At 38.7% G+C, this 11,316-nt stretch overlaps 1 long non-coding RNA gene across 1 annotated transcript; it reads right to left on the bottom strand.

Moving 5' to 3' along the window:
• Nucleotides 1–9,840: 9,840 nt before the first annotated feature.
• On the bottom strand, nt 9,841–10,960 carry LOC126371010 (uncharacterized). Its single transcript, XR_007566934.1, has 2 exons — nt 10,552–10,960; nt 9,841–10,461 (listed from the first exon to the last, which is right to left on the bottom strand). It is a non-coding gene; the product is annotated as an uncharacterized LOC126371010 (long non-coding RNA).
• Nucleotides 10,961–11,316: the final 356 nt, after the last annotated feature.

The raw sequence follows: 11,316 nt of genomic DNA on the forward strand, positions 1-11,316 counted from the left end.
AGCCGGTAATGTCCTAATCAAACTAGGGATCACAAAGTGAGTTTTGTGATATGTCTCCACGGGGATTCGAACCCGGGACCTCCGGATCGTGAGCCTAACGCTCAACAACTGGACCACGGAGGCCGTAATTTATTGAGGACAATGGACACAAGATACAGAAATAAGGACAACAGATATAGAAGGGCACAACAGGCGGTCTGTTAGTATACTACACGACTGCCGCATCATCATCATCATCATCATCACCAGCCCATTAACATCCCCACTGCTGGGGCACGGGCCTTCCCTATGGATGGATAGGGAGTTGGGGCCTTAAACCACCACGCGGGCCCAGTGCGGATTGATGGTTATTAACGAATGCAGCCGGGATCAACGGCTTAACGTGCCTTCCGAAGCACGGAGGAGCTCGAGATGAAAACTTTTTTTTTGTGGTCACCCATCCTATGACCGGCCTTTGCGAAAGTTGCTTAACTTCAACAATCGCAGACCTAGCTCGTTTACCGCTGCGCTACCGAGCTCCTCAACATATCTGCCGCAGCATATCTCCCGCATAATACATATTAAGCGGAGACCGTTTCAAGTCCACTTGTTGGTAAACTGGGACTTTTAACAAGGACTCTCTCCAGTTTACAAAGGATTAGCTGGCAGTAACCAGTGATGTGCCGTTTCTGGGAACGTTCCCACTTTGGGAACCTTCCCGCCATTAAGGAGGCGCAAAACTTGTGTAAAAAAAGTTTTATTACCTAACTTTTGGGCAGATTACACCAGAATACAAAGAAAGAACAATTTGAAAAATATATCTATCTATCTATCTATTAAAGAGTTTTTACAACGGGAACATTCCCACTTTGGGAAAATTCCCGAGAACGGCACACCACTGGTAGTAACGAAGTTTGCCAATTGTGGTAGATTCGTAGCTGGGCTTACACGGCGCTCGGTGGTCGCCGCCGCTGCTATCTATCGGAGTAAAAAGAATTAAAAAGCTATCGCTTCTAGGTGGTGAGTTCCGTATGTATTTTTTTATAAGTAATAATGTTGACAGCAGTGTATCGGATACACGCGTTAAATTTGCATATTTTGCTCATTTAGAAACGCTAGATTATTTGCATTATGTCTAGGTATATTGTTCATGTACCTATACGATCATATCCCTGCAGTTTCCGCCCCGCAGTACTCCGTCTGACGCGAGTGGGATGGCGCCCAGAGTAGTCTATTTGAAAGCTGTTCTAGGACTCCTGTCCTCCGCTTCTGAATAGTACTGACAGTAACTGCTGCCCTCTGTTCCAGGTTACAGTCCCTGTGACTTGCCCCTTGCTTGCTTTTTTGGTAAAATTGTATTATAAAAAATACAGGATAGGCAATGATTGCTGTGGACACATTTTTCTAGTTTTTTTTTTCGAGCTTGCATTGTCACTGCCGGTAAAGGCCTTCTCTTTGTTCTATCTCTTCTTTCTGTTGTTGCAACATAAAAGATTTTCACGTCTTGAAAGTCCTTTGAATAGGGAACCCTGAAAATTCGGTAAAGAAATGTTGATTGTACACGTAATTGGTCCTGACTGCATGTAGATTCGGGATACCTCCCGCTTCACCCCGTTCAATGTTTGATATATTAGACTCAAAATTGTGTTACATACATAATATCAGTAGATTCATCTTTTTTGCAGGTTTTTTTAGATCGTGTTAATGATTTAACATAACACAATATAAGCTCATATTTATATCCCATTTGGGGTTAGTCAGAGGTACATCCATCGCAAGATGAACTAAGTACCCATTAAGGGTGAGTGACTTTTTTAAATAATCATCTGTTTCGATTGTCTATTTTACGATGTCTCGGAAAGTTCACATTCGAATATGATTTTTCAAAAAGACGCCTAAGTATAAAAAAAAAAAGGCGCGTGGTGGAGTATGCTCCATACCCCCTCCGGTTGATTGAGGGGAGGCCTGTGCCCAGCAGTGGGACGTATATAGGCAGTTTATGTTTATGTTATGTTACGCCTAAGTACCTGGTTTTCAAGATAAAAAAATAAAGATTTTCATTGTGTATAAATTTAGGTAAATAACTACAGAGGGGTTAAAAAAGGCCACATCGAAGCGTTAGGCTCACGATCTGGAGGTCCGGGTTCGATTCCCGATGGGGACATTGTCGAAATCACTTTGTGAGACCGTCCTTTGTTTGGTAAGGACTTTTCAGGCTTGAATCACCTGATTGTCCGAAAAAGTAAGTTGATTCCGTGCTTCGGAGGGCACGTTAAGCCGTTGGTCCCGGCTTTTAGCCGTAAAAACACCTCCACCAACCCGCAGTGGAGCAGCGTGGTGGAGTATGCTCCATACCCTCTCCGGTTGATTGGGAGGAGGCCTGTGCCCAGCAGTGGGACGTATATAGGCTATTTATGTTATATAAGTGCGCAATGCAAACAAATGTCAAAGATCAATATTGCTTTTTTTGATGAGTTGCTTTGTTGTGGCCTTTTTAAACCCCATGAACGCGTTTTTTGTTTTTACATTTGCAATCAGCGTAAAAGTTACAACAAACAGAGCGAAGCAAAACTAGAATAAGATAAAAAAAGGTAACTAAAGACCTGACAATATCCACGAGGCTAATTCCACCATACGGTAAAGAAACTGAAACACGCGGAAAATAATGAAAAAACTTTGAGAACTTAGTTAATCTGGTTCGAACGAGGTGCTAGCAAGTTTCGTTTGCCTCCCCTAATGTATCGCTGTTTAAATACCTTTAGCGCTGTTATGCTAAATACTTTACTTAGTCCGCTCTTTGTTAAACACTGTTTAGAGAAAGTTTAACGGTAAAACTGGAATCTACTGTTTTATTTTTGACCGCATCGTTACTATATTATCAGAGAAGCTAGTCAAAATATTTCGATAAAGATTCTCTCTTTTCGGCGAGGTTATCAAAAGCTTTTGAATCGATTTTCATCATTACCTTACAACTGGTACTGCTTAGTTGGCTTGGACACGTAGAGCGAATGAAGGATAATAGGGTTACGAAAGCGGTATATAAAGCGAACGGTGGTGGTAAGACTGGCAGAGGAAGACCTAGAAGGACGTACATTGACCAAATTAGAGATGTCCTTAGAAAAGGTTCAGTACGATCTACTCTGACCGGCGTGCTTTTATGAAACGATTAATGAATGGGGAGGAAGCAAGAGCAGTATGCCAGGATCGAAGCAAATGGAAATTATCACGTTAAATATGTACAGTGTCATCTTTATTTTTTTGGTGAACGTAGCTTGGAAAGTCGCCCATTGACATTCAGAATTTGCCTTTCAACTATTTTAAGACAGTAGTTAAACAAAAACTACAAAAAAGGTTATTATAAAGTTAGTCATTATTTAGAAGATATGAATGCATGGGATTAACTGTCTGAGAACTGATATTAGGCAGCTAAATTACTCAATTGTATACCAATATTTTATGTTTATTTTTATTTTTTTAAAGAACGTCTAGGGCCCTGTGCCGAGGTTTTTCTTGCAGCTTCTTTTCCCCGGCTATACAGGTTGTGAGAAGCTGCAGTAGTTTTAGGCGGATGAGACGTTCGTTATGTAAAAATTGACGATTCAAGGTGTAACTATGTTACCTACTGAATAAAGATATTTTTGAATTTGAATTTGAATTGACCTTCAACAAAAAAAAAGTTACAAAAGGTGTAATTTGTGACGAAATTGAAATTTGTATTCCTCCATTACCGTCTATATTTCGGGGAAGGGTCTCTTATAACTTCAGTTCTTCTAATCTCTGGGAAAAATGGATGGCAATTGTAATGAAGGACGACTTTGCACTGTAACCGACATATAAATGTCTTGTTCAACGTAAAACCCGAATAGAAATGTACGCGTTACCTAGGGAGCGCCCGCAAACTTAGTTTTTTGTTTTTGAATCTCAGAATCAGTTCAATAGTGACTCATGTGAGTCATATTATGAATTCTACTGAAACGTAGGAGAATTGAGAACTTAACGGGAATATTATTGTAAGTTGAACTCTAAACGAGTAAAATATTTTAGAAAAGTTGTCAACACTGGGCGGATTTTAAAAAATAAGTTGAAAAAAGAAAAATGATCTTTGGCGGAAGATTCATTTCGGAAATATATGAAGAAAATCATTTAATTGGTCACATAATATTGTATTGTTTGCAGTAAACATATAATTCTAGAACATAATAATTATAAGGCGTTTGATTGTTACTGTTTTCGAGGAGAAAATATATCTGGTACAATGGCAAAAAAACTTAGATGACTTTTAATATATTATCAAATATATTTATATAAATAATTCTATGGCTGCGATACCATGTATTTATAATATGTTACTTAAGTCTTATTCTATCGTGTGGATTGTGAGGAGAATTAGCAACCCCATCAACCCTGGTGTCAGGGTTATTATTGAGCCAAAGGCCCCTTAAAGATTATTTAAGTTGTGATCCTATGTAATGAGGTAGGTAGAGCCAAAACTAATCCGAAGACAACTTGCAGCCACTTTTGGTACGAGGTCCTTCGGTAGTTATGATGAACCGTACCGACAATGAGATCCCGCTTAGCTCGTAATATTATGATCTATTATGTGAAAGGGGCCACCGTTTCCCTAAGTTGATATTTTTACGTAAAGTCCGGAACGATCGGCAGCTGAAAGTATTTTTGTTTTATCCCCGGGTTTTATGTATTATCAATTATAACGGGTTCTTACCGCGTTTAATATATGAGACTCCCGATATTTCGACACTGCTGCAAGTGCCCTGATCACGGGATGACTGATGAGATTGGAGTCTCATATCCTTATTTTAAATGCGGTAAGAACCCATTATTATGTGTTTTAATTATGATGATAACCGCGTAAACTTAAAACAATATATATTAGGCATAATGTTGTGGAAGTTGGTGGTAAAAAAATAGTTTCATGTAAAAAATCATAACATTTTACTAGTTTCTTAACCTCAAATTCCTTTTGTGTGATTGTAACATCGGAAAAGATTTGGATCATTGAGTCAAATCACAGCGTCCCTATTGAAGAAAGTCAGCTGGGTTGCAAGAAACGGCCCCTACTGAATAAGTTATAGGATCAGGAGAAGTATATTGTACGGATATACGCTGTTATGATTTAACACGTGTACGTTTTGTTTGACGGCTTTCTAAGTTTTAGACAGTAAAACGTTATACCTGGGGTTTGCCAAGATTCAAACGAATCAATTACGAAAAACGACAGTGACAGTGATAAAAATGTATGGGAATGGTAAAGGTGACAAGGAGACAGTCATATTATGAATTCCATATAGTGACAGTGATAAAAATGTATGGGATTGATATAAGGTGAGAAGGAGACAGTCATGTGAATCCCTTATAGTGACAGTGATAAAAATGTATGGGATTGATATAAGGTGATAAGGAGACAATCATATGAATCCCTTATAGTGACAGGGATAAAAATGTAAGGGATTGATATAAGGTGACAAGGAGACAGTCATATGAATCCCATATAGTGACAGTGATAAAAATGTATGGGATGGGCATAGGATATATTTTAACACTGTCACTCTTCAAAGCAACCCTGATCCGATATATTAAAACTGCAATATCTCAAAATGAGTGTTTTGAGTTGTGTTTAACAAAATAACTAGCATTTTTTTTACGGACCAGTCAGATTGTAATGATTTTTGCACTAAAAAACAAAAAAAAATGTAATAAAATATAAATATAATTGCGTGCGTAAAAGATTTTATCGAGTCTACCAGACTAATAATATGATCTTTTAAACTTTCAAACTTTCGCCTAAGTTCTAGGTACCACAATATTGATTATGAAATAATAATATATGTGATAAAACTACGAAATTAACCGCAAGGTGAATAGAGGTATCAATATCGTTAAGGGTTTACTAATTCATAATTAATATCAATTTCACTTGTGCCCAAACCGCACGTTAACGCCTGAGGTGTTATTACCTACAGTTATAAGGTGAATTATTACCTAAACCAGCTTTTCCCAAACTATGCCCTGCGAAGACCTGGGACTTCAGAGGCCTATGGGAAGTTAGGCTAGCATCCATAATAAAATAATTGCTTTTTCTAAAATACCACTCGGTGGACCTCATTTTGCAATGTCGAGTAAAAAAAAAATAAATAAAAAAAAACTAAATTAGTTACACAGTTGGAGATCATATATTCTTCCACTTTCTTGTCAGATATAAAAAATAATTGTAAATTGACCTTCAACAAATTTATCTTTGATGATTTGAACTACTTACGTTGAATAATTTTGAATATTTGAACAATAAATGATTCACACATTTGCTTAGTTTAGTTTAGAGTTTCATCGCATACTTAGTTTGAGAAGTGCTGAACTAAACTATTAGTTAATATTTGTACTAACGACCTGCTGAAGCTTAGAGATTAATTGATGGGCCTTAATTAAGTACCTAAGGCCTTTTAATATAATATGAAATATAAAATGAAAGGTACTTTGCGTTCTTTCATTAAGAAATATGAACTAAATTGTTATAATTGAACCATTAATCTTAATAGCGTGGACATAGGCTCAGGTATAATATTTTGCAGTCATTTTTTAAACTAATCTGCGGACAATTGGATGTAAAACATAAACATCAATCAGAATAAAATTCTTTCACAGTTCATTATAAGAGACCCCCCACACTAGCGTGTTTCGAGCATCGTCGCCGTGCCAGGGTTAGCGGCTCCTGTCGCGTACAATCAGTGTGAAAATGGATTCCGAAAACACTGAACAAACACGGAAGAAACACTGCTGTTGATATTACCGATCCAAATATTATGTAAACGAAAAAGGAAACATCGTCGTCAACATTGGGAACATCCTCTGTGTAGTGTTAGAGTTCCGGTAAGTGATTATTTCGTTTTGTATTGTCAACATATAAAAAATAATAAAAATCACTGTTATGATTATTTACGGATGCCAAAACGAATATTTGACGAACTATTACAATTGATACAGAACGATATAAAATATCAAGATACCCATAATAGTGGATTGCGTTGTGCGCTGTACTTGTTCGCAAAAAACGCTGAACTGGCGCTGTGGCGTCGCCGCGGCGACGACGTCGCGTAGACGTCGCGCTGACGCTGGCACGATGACGACGCTCGAAAGACGCTAGTGTGGGGGGTCTTTTACATAACATACGACACGACTATATTCTCAAGTAGGCTCGTCTAGGAGGAACATCCATCGCAAGATGACCCAAGCACCCACGCTTCACCTGAGCTTTCTGTTAGACCAACTTTTTTTTTTTGACGTGACTTATTGTAGGGATCTGGAGGTCCGGGTTCGATTCCCGATGGGGACATGGTCGAAATCACTTTGTGAGACTGTCCTTTGTTTGGTAAGGACATTTCAGGCTTGAATCACCTGATTGTCCGAAAAAGTAAGATGATTCCGTGCTTCGGAGGGCACGTTAAGCCGTTGGTCCCGGCTACTAGCCGTAATAACACCTCCACCAACTCGCAGTGGAGCAGCGTGGTGGAGTATGCTCCATACCCCCTCCGGTTGATTGAGGGGAGGCCTGTGCCCAGCTGTGGGACGTATTGTAGGGATAGATTTGTCCATCATGGAGTTAGACCATCTATCATACATTATAGAAGCAAACTTATAAGATATCAGAAAGTCAGATTCCAAATCTGCAAGACGTTGAAATGTGTAAAACGAGATAAATAGGCGCTATTGCCTAAAATTTATAACTCGTGTTAGCTTTCACAACATGCCAGACAATATAAGACGAGGCACTCGTAACTCTGGATATCACGTACTAACATTTTACGAAGTCTAGTCGGTGGAAACGAAGGATATAGAAGTACGCAAAATAGGTATATATGTTTGGAGACAATTAATATCTTGTTGTTGAAAGTACGAGCACAGAGTATTTCTAACGTATGGGTAGTTAGAGGTACATACATAGCAAGATGGATTACGTATCCACACCTCCCTGAGCTTTCTGTTAGACCAAGTGATTGGTGGTGAGCCGTATCGTCGTCTATAATGGTCGAGCCAACTGCGTTTATTTTCTAACGTAGTGTGACAAGTCGATTTTGATACAATATTAAAAAATATAAAAAATAAAGTGATAAACGGTATGTATATAGTTTTGAATCCATGTTACTGTATCTGTTACTATGAAAATTTGAACATAGATAAGTAAACATAGGTTATTTCCGGTGACGGACTTAAATTAGGTAGTACTCGATATGGAGTATGAAAATATTTCATTCACTATATAAACCTACACTCATGTAGATACTTACATGTTACTCAAACAATGTCTCTCAAACGATTCTCGCAATGCCATTTCTATTTTGCACTTTTCTGTATCATTTTCCATTATTGCAATAACCCGACATAAAGTTTAAAGCTTTTGCATATTTTAAACAAAATATTGCACCGCAGCAATTGTGTTTGTGGGAATTTATGTTTATTTATGTTTCTTCTACGCTGCGAGATAGCGAATCTCGGCTAGTTTGACCGAGAATTTTGTATACAACATTCTTTACGCTCAACACAATGACGCTTAGATTTAGGTTCGCAACTTTTGTACTTGAATACAATGCGGAGGAAATACTCAAATATCACAAAGGAAACTATGATTTTCACTAGAATATAGCGTTGACCGAAGGCTTGGATGGAAAGGGCACAAGTGAAGAGCACAAAATCAATTTTGTGTAATGATTCTAAGAGTTTGTTTTGGAGCCTTTTTTGTGAGTTGTTCAGAATACAACAACCTTAGTATTATAGAGAAATAGTAAATGTTTAGTGCAAATAACGCTGGTAATGTAATAGTATATTATATTGTGTTGGTACTCTTTTTATGTAAGTACCTACCTAAGTAAAACCCTATTTCTGTTTGTCGGTATTCCTAACAAAACTGGTCGTATGCCATGGTAAGCAAACTTTAAAACAGATTGGCATTTGACCTCGGATGTCTCCTAAGCATCACTATTCGGAAGAATTTCAGATAAATATATTCTGGTTTCATACTTTTTAGACCGTGACTATCCGTAGTCGGATTTTAGTTTATAAACTTATATTTTTATTTTATTATTTTGGGGTCTTATTTATCAAGGTAACGTGCTTCCAACACGTGTTTTATGCAAGATTTGGAGATAAAACCTATCCGGAACATGTCTGAGCAGGTATGTTATCAATTCAACCTAAATATTGCTCGCATCATTTGATACCCAACACAATACGATTGGAAAAAAATGTTTCTTTTTTGTTTCTCTACAGAGCGCCACATTGAATTTATCGTGTCGTGACATGACCTATAACAACCGGACAATCAAGACCCTTCTAATAACACTTCATTTGTTAAATTCGGTCTCGTGGTTTAGAAGTTAGGTTGGAACAGAGACGAGCGTACACACATACTTACGTACATAGCGGTCAAACGTAACATAACCCTTCTTTTTGCTTCGCCGTTGGGTTAAAAAGTCACACTGTTGGGTACAAAAATTGATTTCAAATCCTAATAGTTTAATTAAATATAACATAGTAGTAACTTTGAGGCCATGAAGGAAACTAGAAATAGGCAACTATAGTTACAGTATCACGTGTGCTTCAAAAATGACCCGAGCACAGGTTGTTAGTGGGCACAACCGTGATTTTCATAATAAAGCGAGACTCGGCACGGACAATGGACTGGAACCCCTTGAAACACTAGATTTTTGACTACCTATGCAAGGGCAGGTGTAATAGGAAAGGGTATGATGAAAGTTACCTATATGTTTCAGAAAATTTATAAAGTGGTGTTTACCTGAAGGGCACAGCTAGATGTTATAGACCGGTGAGCATGAGACAAAGAAAACTCCCTTGAATTTGTACAATGTATATTTTAAAATATACAGATTTTATTATCCATAGGTAGGTAAAAACCCTATGGAGGGAGACAGGTCGCGCTTTGGTCCGTCAGGTTAATTGTCACTCCGTTACAACCATGGGATATCACTCTGTTTAAAAACACTGTCCGTACACCTGTAGGCACCTCACTTACTCGAGGACCTCCGACTATCAGGCCTACCTGAGGCGTTCCAGAATACCGTACAGGTGATGAGTTGAGGCCGGCTCAGGCCAGGGCGTGCTGGACGATGGCGGCGCAGCGGGCCAACTGTTACGCAGCTGGGGGGCTGCACGTCCACCGGTCAACCTCGCAGACCTTCACCGGGCCTTATCCGGTGTGTTGACAAAAGGAGAGGCGCGGCACATCCACATGCGCGCCGCACAAAGAAAAGCTTCGACGTGCAAACAACCAAGGCAAGCTCCGCCGTAAAGAAGCTTGAAATAACTTGCAAACGCAGAAGAAAACAGTAGGAATCTTCATTCACAAAACATTGTTGAAATCATCTGATCCAATCATAAACTTCTTCTTACATTAAACTTGCAAAACGTTAGAAAATTAAAACGTTAAAACTTTAAAGAAAACAAAAACCCCATCTGCAACAAGGAATGGCAATGATTAGCATGTGGTTCAGCTGACAGCGTGGCAATGCAACTCACGAGTGTAAAACAAAGAAAATAACTTACAGGTTCATCCGGGATAGTTGGGCATCGCTCGGATGAAACCTAAACCCACCCACTGGACCTTAGGCGATGGGATTTCAGTGATGTTGCTGAAAACAAGGACCTCGAGGTTATCACAAAGTTGGTGCAAAAATATGCACGAAGAATTGCGAGGACTCACCATCTCGGTTAAGTTGTTTATTTAAATCGAGACATCGGCTCTTGATGTCGCCGATAAATCGTGGCTTTTAATTTGCCCACATTATTGTTACGGCAGTGGAGTCTCCGGCGCTCTCGCGACGTCCCCACTTTCCAAAACCTGTCTCTCAGCTCAGCCAGCTGTCAGTCTGACACACGAACCAACAATGTTGCCAATCAAAATAAAAATCTACCAAACCATAAATTCGCCGAATCAACGACAACAATCGATCGACTTGTTTGATCCCAAAATTTAAACAATATAATTATAATATATCAAAAATAAATGTTGCAGATAATTTTAATATAATAATTTAGAACAAAAGAAAATTATTAAAATGTTCGGGCCAATCGATAACCCTGCAGCGCCATCTGTGATTTTCTGCGGCTAAAATATAAAACAACGATATATCGCCAGAAACCACAAGATGTCGCTACAAGGCTCGTTGGTCCGAAATGCTTCGTTACACCCTGTTGACGCGAGAAAGCTCTTGTGGAATACGTAACCAGGGAGAACCTGCTCAGGCACAGTGGAAACATGTCCCTGTATTTACTAGATGTCCCGATTTTTCAAAAATATCCCGATATTCA

The sequence above is a fragment of the Pectinophora gossypiella genome, chromosome 11 (assembly GCF_024362695.1).
Source record: "Pectinophora gossypiella chromosome 11, ilPecGoss1.1, whole genome shotgun sequence".
NCBI lineage: Eukaryota > Metazoa > Arthropoda > Insecta > Lepidoptera > Gelechiidae > Pectinophora > Pectinophora gossypiella.